This window comes from Ochotona curzoniae, unplaced genomic scaffold, assembly GCF_017591425.1.
Source record: "Ochotona curzoniae isolate NIBS_2020 unplaced genomic scaffold, NIBS_Ocur_1.0 scaffold_274, whole genome shotgun sequence".
Taxonomy (NCBI): domain Eukaryota; kingdom Metazoa; phylum Chordata; class Mammalia; order Lagomorpha; family Ochotonidae; genus Ochotona; species Ochotona curzoniae.
In genome coordinates, this window is record NW_024467101.1 from 8,078,030 (window position 1) to 8,089,729 (window position 11,700).

The following is an 11,700-nucleotide window of genomic DNA, read 5'->3' on the forward strand; positions in this document are numbered from 1 at the left end:
AAAACCAGGAGTCAGGAGCCCCTTCTAAGTCTCCCACATGGATGACAAAGATGGAAGCTCAGTCTACTATGCCATGGCACCAGCCCCTGGAATAATAGAATCCTGAACAAAATATTCACCAACAGAATTCAACAGAGCATTAAAGGGATCACTGACCCTAACCAAAAGAGATTTATTCATGGGATGCACAAATGGCTCGACATACACAATCCAATAACTGATTTCTCACATTAACACAGTGTATGAAAACTGTACAGCCATCCCAATAGATACTGAAAGGAATCTGACAGAAGTCAACATCCTGTCATGATAAAAACTTTCAGCCAGATACACAGGACTGCACCTCAGCACATCAAAGGCCACCTATGACAACACCACGGTTAACAGCATCCTCAACAGAGAAGAGTTTTTCCTATATAATCAGTAGTAACACAAAGCTCTCCATTCTCATGACTTCTATTCCACATGGTAGTACAAGTGCTATGTAGGGCAACTGGAGGAAAGGGAGGAAGGAAGGAAGGAAGGAAGGAAGGAAGGAAGGAAGGAAGGAAGGAAGGAAGGAAGGAAGGAAGGAAGGAAGGGAGAGAGAGAGAGAGAGAGAGAGAGAGAGAGAGAGAGAGAGAGAGAGAAAGAAAGAAAGAAAGAAAGAAAGAAAGAAAGAAAGAAAGAAAGAAAGAAAGAAAGAAAGAAAGAAAGAAAGAAAGAAAGAAAGAAAGAAAGAAAGGCATCTTACATGATTTGGTTAAATGTGTCCTGCACTCCAACTTCAGATTGGGTGCCAGTGTGGTGATCCTAACAGGTTATTTAGAGTATTTTGTGGGCCCGGCACAGTAGCCTAGCAGCTTAAGTCCTTGCCTTGTATGCGCTGGGATCCCTTGTGGGTGTTAATTCTTATCCCAACTGCCCCATTTCCCATCAAGCTCCCTGCTTGTGGCCTGGGAAAGCAGTCAAGGATGGCTAAGAGCCTTAGGACCCTGCACCCATGTGGCAGATCCAGAAGAAGCTCCTGTCTCCTGGCTTCAGATCGGCGTAGCACCAGCCATTGCAGCCACTTGGGGAGTGAATCATGGAACAGAAGATTTTCCTCTCTGTCTCTCCTCCTCTCTGTACATCTGCCTTTCCAATAAAAATAAGTACATCTTTAAAAATAAAAATAAAAAAACACAAAACACTGAATTGATTAAAGAAAGAAGTAATCATTAGTATACGGCAGAAGGTGTTGAAAATTGATGAGGACAGTACCCAATGACCAGACTGTGGGCACTCAAGGACATACTCCAGTAGTGAGCTAGTTTTTCATTCGAGCAGACTCGCCATCCGTCCTAAAGAGTCAGGGGGCTTTTAAGTGGGAAGCAGGCTATGCTGGGGTTAAGGAGCTCACATCTGCCCAGTAGCACTTGGTTGCTCTGATTCCCATCATCCTCCAGTGAGTACTGAGCTGTCCAGTGCCAGGGAAGTCCAGCTGCAATGGGAGATGAGAGACCTGGGTTAGAGACCCAGATAAGACACTCTGACTCACCACCTGATCCGACCCCACTCTCAGAACCTCAGTGTTCCCCTTCAGAAAATGACCGGGTAGGACATGTGTCATCTCTCCCTCTCGAGCCTCTCAGTTCTACCAACCACCCTTTGATTAAAGAGTCAGCCACCGTAGCACCCATCAGCTGGCATTTGGGCTGGGTCAGACTGGGCTAGGCTGACCCACCAGCTGGTGTGAGAGGGAGTGTCGGCCAGCCGGCTATGCCACAGCACCAGCTGGCAAGACCCGGGACTAGCTGCAAGTCTTACTAGGATGAACTGCATACCCCAGGGTAGGTGCAAGATCAGGGGCTGAGTACCAGCCTCGTAAGGAAATTCTGGGTACTCCCCTGCAACTCTGGCTGATGAGCATGAGTCAAGGCTGGGACATATGTGTGGGCTGAGTCTGGGGGCGGTGCGGCAGGCTGAGCTAAGCTGCGGCACCCATAGGTGTCCACAAGAGTAGGATGGGATACAGAACAGACAGGGCACTTGCTAGCACATGCAAAGCCAGCCTTGGGGGTGGACTTGGTGGGGGTTATTGGAGGTTACCCCACTAGGCTGCAGTACTCGCTGTGTGCATGAAAACCAGGCCTTTTAGCAGACCAGGTTGAACTAGACCACAGCACCTGTCAGCTTGCATGAGAGATGAGGCTGGGGGCAAAACTGACTATGCAGCTGTATCCACTGGTTTGCGTGTTGGCTGGTGAAGGTGACAGACCAAACCTGAGCTGCCCTAACTGGTGTACACAAGAATCAAATCTGAGGTCACCCCAGGCAAGGCTTCTTGGGAGACTCCCCAACCAGATCATTGCACTCAAAACCACGGCCTCAGGGACAATCACAAGATAACATGGTCCAACGTCGGAGAGCATGTATTGGGACTCGGCCTCTTTGGTTGCTGATCCCTGTGGGCAGCATACAGATGCACATGGGAGACATGACGGCCAGCAGAGGATGTCAAATGGCTCACCAAAGCATGGAAAGCAGAACAGGTTGGACAATTCTCCTGGCCAAGCTTTGATAACAAGTGTCTGGGTATATGGGTGCACCCTGAGGTGGACGTGGTCAGCCAAGAGACCTTGGAAAAGATTTTCCCCACTCAGGTGCAACAAAGCCAACGATGTCTCAGAACTGCCAAAACCACTCACGTAACACTCTCAGAACGTTCTTCCCCATATGGGGGTCTCTAAGGCATCATCTAATAACTGTCCCCCAACTGTGGGGTGCTGATGTAGTCAGACAGCAAGAATCAATCCTCTCCCCAGCATCCCCAGAAGACCAGGAGAATAAAAAGAACTGAAACATTTGTCCCACTCACCTTCTTCCATACCACCACCCTCCGCACCCTAATTGGAGGCCCACTTGGGCAGCCATCCCTCTCAATGTAAACAATATTAAAATAAACATTTTTAGAAGTTAGAAAGAATGAAGAAGAATCAGCTTCACTTTATTTGGTGATTGCATCAGAGAATCACAGAGTTGCAGCAGGAGGACTCGGAAGCCCTTGCTGGGCAACCCACCCGCATGGCATAAATGAGGAAACTGAGGTCTAGGGAGGTTGAGCAACTTGAGGGTAGAGGGAGGTGAGGAGGAGAGGAAGTCAGAGGCCGGGTGCCCCTGGTTCAGTGGGGAATGAGACCACTTCCCCTGCACGTTGGGCCCAGCGCGGTGGCACAATTGGTTAAGGTCCTCGCCTTGCATGCCTGGGATCCCATATGGGCACCGGTTCTAATCCCAGCGGCCCCGCTTCCCTTCCAGCTCCCTGCCTGTGGCCTGGGAAAGCAGCAGAGGACGACCAAAGCCTTGGGACCCTGCACCCGCGTGGGAGACCCGGAAGAGGCTCCTGGCTTCAGATTGGCATAGCATCGGCCGTTGCGTTCACTTGGAGAGTGAACCATTGGACAGAAGATCTTCCTCTCTGTCTCTCCTCTCTGTATATCTGCCTTTCCAATAAAAATAAATCTTTAAAAATAAGTAAATAGGGCCCGGCGCGGTGGCGCAAGTGGTTAAAGGTCCTCGCCTTGCACGCCCGGGATCCCATATGGGCGCCGGTTCTAATCCCGGCAGCCCCGCTTCCCTTCCAGCTCTCTGCTTGTGGCCTGGGAAAGCAGTCAAGGACTGCCCAAAGCTTTGGGAACCTGCACCCACGTGGGAGACCCGGAAGAGGCTCCTGGCTTCGGATCGGCATAGTATCGGGCCATTGCGGCTCACTTGGGGAGTGAATCATCGGACGGAAGATCTTCCTCTCTGTCTCTCCTCTCTGTACATCCGCCTTTCCAATAACAAAAATAATAAAAATAAATCTTTAAAAAAATAATAAGTAAATAATAAAAAAAAAGAAAACGACTGAGGGATCTGGTGATAGAGCCACCACTGACTCTGGACAACCCTTCTAACGATGTGCCGAGGGACACTAATCCCACTTAAACTGGGGGGAAAAAATCCATGCCGTGGAGGTGAGAACACCACTGTGTTAACAGGATTGATGGATTGTTCCGTGTGACTAACTAAATCCATCTGTGAAAGGTCAAGCAGCCCCTCTAAATTCTCCCAGGATTGGAACAGAGAGGATGAAACTGACAAGAGGTTAGCAAGGAAGGAGTGGGCCTGCTGCGAGTGCCTCCCAGTGAGGGCGGCTTCCCTCCTTCTCTCTGCATTCATCATCTCCCTTAGCCCTTTGTCCGGCTGGGGAAGACAGCACAGCAGCACCGAGTTTCCTCTGCCCAGGACTTCTCCTAAGGCCTGGACCAATTCAGTGGCTACAAATAGTATCAAGAACCCACTGAAATAGCTCCTCCAGCCTTCTGCCCAGAACTTCCAAGTGCATGCTGGAAAACCCCCTGCCCCAAAACCACCAGCACCCAGGCTCGAAGTCCACGTTTGGAGACCATCGAAAGCACACAGCTTCCAACAGAGCTGACTCTTAACTCAGTGCCAGGACCACATGCAAAGGCCTGGTGCGTTCTTGCCATCGACTCAGAAGCTTTTGGCAATGAACTATACAGTGCTGATGAAACTCTGTGAGAGGTGAGGAATATGGTCCAGAGTGATGGCTCAACTGGCCAAATTCTTATCTTGCAATCAACGGGATCTCATATGGGTGCCAGTTCGTGTCACACATGCTTCACTTCCCATCCAGTTCCCTGCATGTACCCTGGAAAAGCACTGGAGGATGGCTCAAAGCTTTGGGACCCTGCACCCACATGGGAGACCTGGAAGAAACTTCTGGCTCCTGGCTTTGCATCTGCTTGGTCCTGGCCATTGTGGCAATTTTGGTGAATGAACCATTAGCTAATAGATCTTCCTTTCTCTCTCCTCTCAGGAAAATCTGCCTTTCCAATATAAATAAATAAATCTTAAAATAAGAGTTGAGGGACTTGCCCTGGGTCACACAGCCAATCTGGAGGTGTAGCTGCAGTAACTGGAGTTCGTAAGGTTAACCACAAAGTCCCCTGGCTAACTACTAAGTGAATAGTAGGATATGGTGAACTACTGCATTACACTGCCTCTCTCTCTCTCTCTCTCTCTCTCTCCATGCAAGGCTGCTGCAAGCCTAGCTTCAGATCCAGGCTGGAGGGAACTCAGATCATCCAGCCCTTTCCTTGACAGCCAGGGAAATGGAGGTCTAAGTGGAGGGAGGTCTTCCTGGAAGGTACTCAACAGATGAGGAAAACAGACACCCGGAGTCTCCTGGCTCAGTGGCCAATCCGTTTTTGCAGAGGTCCAAGCAAACAAGAGATTCCCTTGTTCATGGAAGACCCATGAGCCTTTATTATTATTGAGTGGTTTTATTTTTAACTTTTCAACCTCCTGCTGTTTCCCAGCACAGAAGAGAGCTCTTGCCCACGCTGCCCCACCCCCTCCCCGGCCACTTCCCCAGACACCCATCTGACAGCCAGGCATCCTGAGACTACCTCTTCTTTCCCCCTCTGCTCAGGGTGTTTAATGTTCTAGGGGAAGAGAGCAAGCAGCAGGGCATAAATCACCAGTGACACCGGCTGACTTTCTCCTTGCTGAATGTGAGGCCGATGGGACCCAGCAAGGGAAGAGAATTAGCAGGGATTTGCTGGCTCATTTAAATCCAAGGTCCAAAGGCTCATGCTTTCCTTACCCTGGGAGTCAGATAAATCTTTCTCTACCCTGCGATCTCATTTGTTATAAAATAATTCTCTGAAACAGTCCTAACCTCTGCGGCAATGACAAAGGAAGAAAAAGACTAAGTCATGGGCACTCCGCTGGGGAGGAATGAAGTTATTTAAGAAGTTGACGGGCTGGTATCCTGGCGTAGCCATAAACCCATCACCCTCAAAGATGCCAGCATTCCATACAGGCGCTAGTTCATGACCTCCCTGCTCCACTCTGGCCCATCTTCCTGCTAATGCTCCTGGGAAAATGGCAGAGGAAGGGTCCCTGCACCCACATAGGAGACCTAGAAGAAGCTCCTGCTTCAGGGACTGAACTGTCAGACTGAAGTTCTCTCTATCTATCTCTCCCTCTCTTTCTCTCTGTCTACAACACTGCCTTTAAAGCAAACTTAAAAAAAAATAGTCAAAGGGAATGAAAGAGCATTGCACTTGATATCTGATCATCTCAATTCCCTTCCCAGCCCCACCTCCAGGTGCCTCAGTTTCCCCATGTGTCTGAGAAGCCAGGAGTCCACAGAGATGCACACAAATCCCTCCATTTGTTGCAAATATCTGTTGAGGACTCCTGTTACTCTGTGACAGTGAACAAGACACAGCCAGCTCCTGCCCCGCTGGGACTTAGAGGCAAAGCCAGCAGAAGCCAAGCTGAGCAGTCTGATGGAAAAGACAGTATTAACCGCAGTGCTTGCACAGGAGCCTATCTCAGATCATGGGCAGAGGGGGCAGGGAAGGGGTGTCCAAACAACGTGGACGTAGGGATTTAGAAGTAAGGATAGCAATTCGCTGAGCTGAAGGTCAAGCGAGGAGGAGATTCAAGGAGAGAAAGATGAGCATATACAGAAGGCCAGAGGACAGGGAGAACCAGCTGGTTTACCTGGCCAACCGGTTAGAAGCTGTGAGACACCTGAGAAGAGCCAGGTTGCAGTTCTATGGCTGACTGCAGTGTTCATCACAAGACTGCAGGTTGGATTCCATTCGGCCACATTCTTTTCATGCATGTAACAGATGCTTTCATCAGCACCTCCAGTGCATCATCAGCTCTGCCTCAACAAGTCTCCAGATGTGGATGTTCCTTTTCAGATTCTTCAAAAAAAAAAAAAGATTTATTACTCCTTTGAAAGGCGGAGCAATAGAGGTACAAAGAAAGATAGAAAGTAAAATATGGAGATCTTCCGTCTACTGATTATTTAGTTCTCAAATAACCACAACAGCCAGGGATGGCACAGGCCAAAGCCAGGAGCCAGGAACTTCGTCCTGGTCTTCTTTGTGGGTGGAAAAACATTAAAAAAAAAAAAAAAATAGGGCCTGACATGGTGCCTAGTGGCTGAAGTCCTCACCTTGCTCACACCAGGATCCCATAGGGGTGCGGGTTCTAATCCCAGCAGCCCTGCTTCCCATCCAGCTCTCTGCTATGGCCTGGGAAAGCAGTCGAGGACGGCCCAAAGCCTTGGCACCCTCACCCACATGGGAGACCTGGAAAAAGCTTGACTCCTGGCTTTGGATCAGCTTAGCTCCAGTCAATGCAGCTACTTAGGGAGTGAATCAGCGAACACTTCCTCTCTGACTCTCCTCCCCTCTGTACATCTGACTTTCCAATAAATAATAAATAAATCTTTTTTTTTTTAAGGGCTAAATTTAGGGGCCAGCATTGTGGCAGCATAGTGTCATGCTGCCACCAGTGATGCTACCAATCCATTTGGGAACTGTTTTGGGTCCCAGTTACTGTACTTCTGATCCAGCTCCCACTAAGACACCTGGAAAAAGCAGCAGCAGATGACCCAAGTGCCTGGACCCTTGCACCCACATGAGAAACTTGGATAAAGCTCCCAGCTCTGGCCCGGCCCAGCCCTCGCCATTATGCCCACTAGGAGACTAATGCAATGGTTACAAGATTGATCTCTCTTTCTCTACTTTTGTTGGCAACTCTGTCAATTTTTTTTTAAATATTTATTTATGTTTATTGCAAAATCAGATATACAGAGAGGAAGAGAGACAGAATGGAAGCTTTTCTCCGTCCGATGATTCATTCCCTAAGTGACCGCAACAGCCAGTGCTGCGCCAATCCAAAACCAGGAGCCAGGAACTTCCTCCAGCTCTCACACGTACATGCAGGGTCCCAAGGCTTTGGGCCGTCCTCGACTGCTTTCCCAGGCCACAAGCAGGGAGCTGGATGGGAAGTGGAACTGCCAGGATTAGAACTGAAGCCCTCATGAGATCCTGCGTGTTCAAGGAGAGAACTTTAGCTGCTAGGCCACTGCTCCGGGCCCAACAGATGATTTTTGTTCTCTCTCTTCATGTAATTCTACCTTCTAAAAAAATCTCTTTAAATGTTTTTTTGAAATACAATTTTTAAAAAGTTTATTTATTTATTCATTTTTTATTGGAAAGGTAGATTCACAGAGAGAAGGAGACACAGAAAAATCTTCTATCCACTGGTTCACTCCTCAAGTTGTCACAACAGCCAGAGCTGAGCTGATCAGGGGCCAGGAGCTCCTTCTGGGTCTCCCATGCGGGTGCAGGGTCCCAATGCTTTGGCCTGTCCTCTACTGCTTTTCCTGGCCACAAGCACGGAGCTAGATGGGAAGTAGAGCAGCTGGGACATGAGTTAGCACCTATATGGGGCCCCAGAACATGCAGATAAAGGAGGGAAATAGTGGGCTCCTCCTTCTTGGGTTACCACTTCCACGGGAGGGCACGAAAACCAGGACAGGGGCTGGGGTGGAATGGGGTGTGGGACAGACTGGACTACTGCTACACATACTGGCAAACCAGGGTAGAGGGCGGGTCTGGTGGGGGTTATTGTTGGTCGCTCCAACTAGGCTGCAGCTCCCACTGGTTTATGTGAGGGCCGAGTATGTGCTGGGCAGAACCAGGCTGGACTGCATTGGCTCCATTGAAGTCAGGTCTGAAAACAGAACCAACCCAGCGATCGCAACCACCAGCTGATCAAGGCGATGGACTGAGCCGGGCCCTGTACTTGCTAGTACATACAAGAATCTGGTCTGAGAACACTTCAGACAAAGTTTCTTTGGAGATCTCCCCAATTGAAATGCTGGACTCAGAACCCTAACCAAGAAAAGAGAGAAGACAGAACAGGTCAATCAACCATCTCAGTTATATGTTGGCAATGAAATACGGGGCAAATGGAGACTCTATGATGGACTATGTCAATCGGTGGATTCTTCAAAGACCTCATAGTGCTTGGAGTGGCAAGATTGGCAGTGATTCATTACTGGTGAACTATCAAAACCACTTGAGCAAGAACCTCAGAGCATACCCTACATCTGGGACCTGGGGAGGGTGGGAAATTGAGTGGGCCTTCTCCCTTAATACCCCCCTTTAAACCTGAAGGAAACAATATGGAAATAACAGTCTTACCCACTTTTCTATAGCCCTTGAACCTTTTTACCCTAATTAACTATGTAAAGATTGTCAAAAATAAAATAATAATAATGATTTAAAAAACGGTAGTTTTTGGCATAGTAGCCTAGTGCACATGCCGGGATCCCATAGGGACACCAATTTATATCTGGCTGCTCCACTTCCGTTTCAGCTCCTTGCTTGTGGTCCTGGAAAGCAGTAGAGGGCGGCCCAAAGCCTTGGGACCCTACACCTAAGTGGGAAATAAGCTCCTGGATCCTGGCTTTGGGTTGGCTGAGTTCCAGCTGTTACAGCTACTTGAGGAGTGAACCAGCAGATGAAAGATCTTTCTCTGTCTCTATTTCTCTCTGTAAATCTGACTTTCTGATAAATCTTAAAAAAAAAAATAGTAGCTTGGCTGAAAGAAATAACTGTGAACACTTGTTGAAGCTATATTTGTAAGGTATATTTGCATAGTATACATAGTTTTTAAAATAAACTTTTAAAATTTATTTTCAGTTTATTTGAAAGAGACGCAGAGACAGACAGCTCTTCCATCTACTAATTCACTCCCTCAAACCTCTGTTTAACAGGCAGGGCTGGGTCAGGTTCATGCCAGAAACAGAAAACAGTCCAGGTCTCCTGCGTGGACAACAGGAACTCAAGCACTTGAGCCATCACCTTCTGGTTCCCACGGTGCTCATTAGCAGGGAGCTGGCACCAGAAGCAGAGGTGGGATTGGAACCCAGCTACTCTGATACAGGATACGGGTGTCTCATCACTGCACCACACATATATGTTCTACTGAAAGTGGGCATTTGCTCTGATACATGGGAAGAGGGCAACAGACACATGGGGAAAAAACCCACCAGACATTCCTTGGATCTACCTTTGCTGTGGCTACTGTCGATGACACTTAGCACCAAGCCATTTTGCAGGCTCCGTCTCATGAATTCACAAGTTCATCCTACGAAGCAAGAAATGTGATCTGCCCTGAAGGATGGAGAAGGTGTAGCTCAAAGAGGTGAACGAGTTAACTTACATGCTCAGTGTATGCCAAGTGGTAAGTGGTAAAATCATGGTCAGGTTGCTGATCTTCCTGGCCCCAAAGTCCAGTCCTATTTCAATATACTCTGTTGACTCCATCCTGCGTTCAAATGGTCAGGGAATTCATAGTCAATTTCTTACAGTTTCACACGTAATGACATGCAATGTTAATTAGATTGTTTGATAAATGCTTCCTGTGGTATTCTACATTCAGTCTCTGCATGGGTTGATTTCTTGTGATTTGTGCACCTGAGTTCAATATTGGAGTCCAAATTTTTTACATTCTTAGCTCAGAAGTATATCGACATAAAAATATTCAGCTGATTTTTTTTTTAAAAAGATGTATCTATTTATTTGAAAAGCAGGGTGACACAGAGAAAGTGAGAGAGGGAAAGAGACAAAGGGAGAGAAAGATCTTCCTTCTCTCCCACTCCCTAAATGACCATAACTGCCAGAGGTGGGCCAGGCTAAAGCCAGGAGCCAGGAACTTCGTATAGCTCTTCCATGTGGGTGGCAAGAACTCAAGTACTCACCCACCGCCTCTGAGGGTGATTAGCAGGTACCTAGATCTTGAGGAGGAGAGTCTGGAATAAAAAGTGGCAATTAGATCCAGAAAGCAGGCATTCCAAGTAGCAATTTAGCCCACTGTGCTACAATAGCCACACCCCCATGGGATTTCTTTAACGACTTATTTATTTATTTATTTATTTATTTACTTATCTGCTTACTTACTTATTTGAAAGGCAGAATTACAGAGAGGCGGAAGGAGAGAAAGGGAGAGAGGAAAGAAAGATTCTTCCATCTGCTGATTTACTCCCCAAATGGCCACAATGGCTGGGGCTAGGCCAGGGGAAACCAGGAGCCAGGAGCTTCTTCCTTTGTCTCCAGTCCATATGCAGTAACCCAAAAACCTGGACCGCCCATTGCTGTTTCCCCAAGAACATTAACAGGGAATGGGCTGGGAGTAGAGCAGCCAAGACTTGAACCAGCACCCATATGGGATGCCAGCAATATAGCTGGTAGTTTTAGCAGCTATGCCACAGTGCCAGGCTGCCCTCCCCTACTTGGGCCAAATGATTTTTAACAAAAGTGCAAAAGCATTTCAGTAGAGAGAAAACAGCTCTTTCAAAGATTAGTTTATAGGGCCCGGCGCAATGGCGCAAGTGGTTAAGGTCCTCGCCTTGCATGCCCAGGATCCCATATGGGCACCGGTTCTAGTCCCAGCGGCCCCATTTCCCTTCCAGCTCCCTGCCTGTGGCCTGGGAAAGCAGTGGAGGACGGCCCAAAGCCTTGGGACCCTGCACTCGCGCAGAAGACCCGGAAGAGGCTCCTGGCTTTGGATCGGCATGGCATCGGCCATTGCACTCACTTGGGGAGTGAATCAGTGAACGGATGATCTTCCTCTCTGTTTATCCGCCTTTCCAATAAAAATTTAAAAAAACAATAATAAATCTTCAAAGATTAGTGCTGGAGCAATTGGACAACCATAAGCATATAAAATAAAGATATCTGAACCAGGCCCAGTATGGTAGCCTAGCGGCTAAAGTCCTCACCTTGCACACACCAGGATCCCATATGGATGCCAGTTCATATCCCAATTGCTCCACTTTCCCATCCAGCTCCCTGC

General features: G+C 48.1%; 1 long non-coding RNA gene across 1 annotated transcript; it reads right to left on the reverse strand.

Annotated features, from left to right (window-relative positions):
• Positions 1–1,282: 1,282 nt before the first annotated feature.
• LOC121172072 lies at positions 1,283–10,398 on the reverse strand. The gene is made up of 3 exons (XR_005886195.1): positions 10,069–10,398; positions 6,541–6,749; positions 1,283–1,462 (listed from the first exon to the last, which is right to left on the reverse strand). It is a non-coding gene; the product is annotated as an uncharacterized LOC121172072 (long non-coding RNA).
• Positions 10,399–11,700: the final 1,302 nt, after the last annotated feature.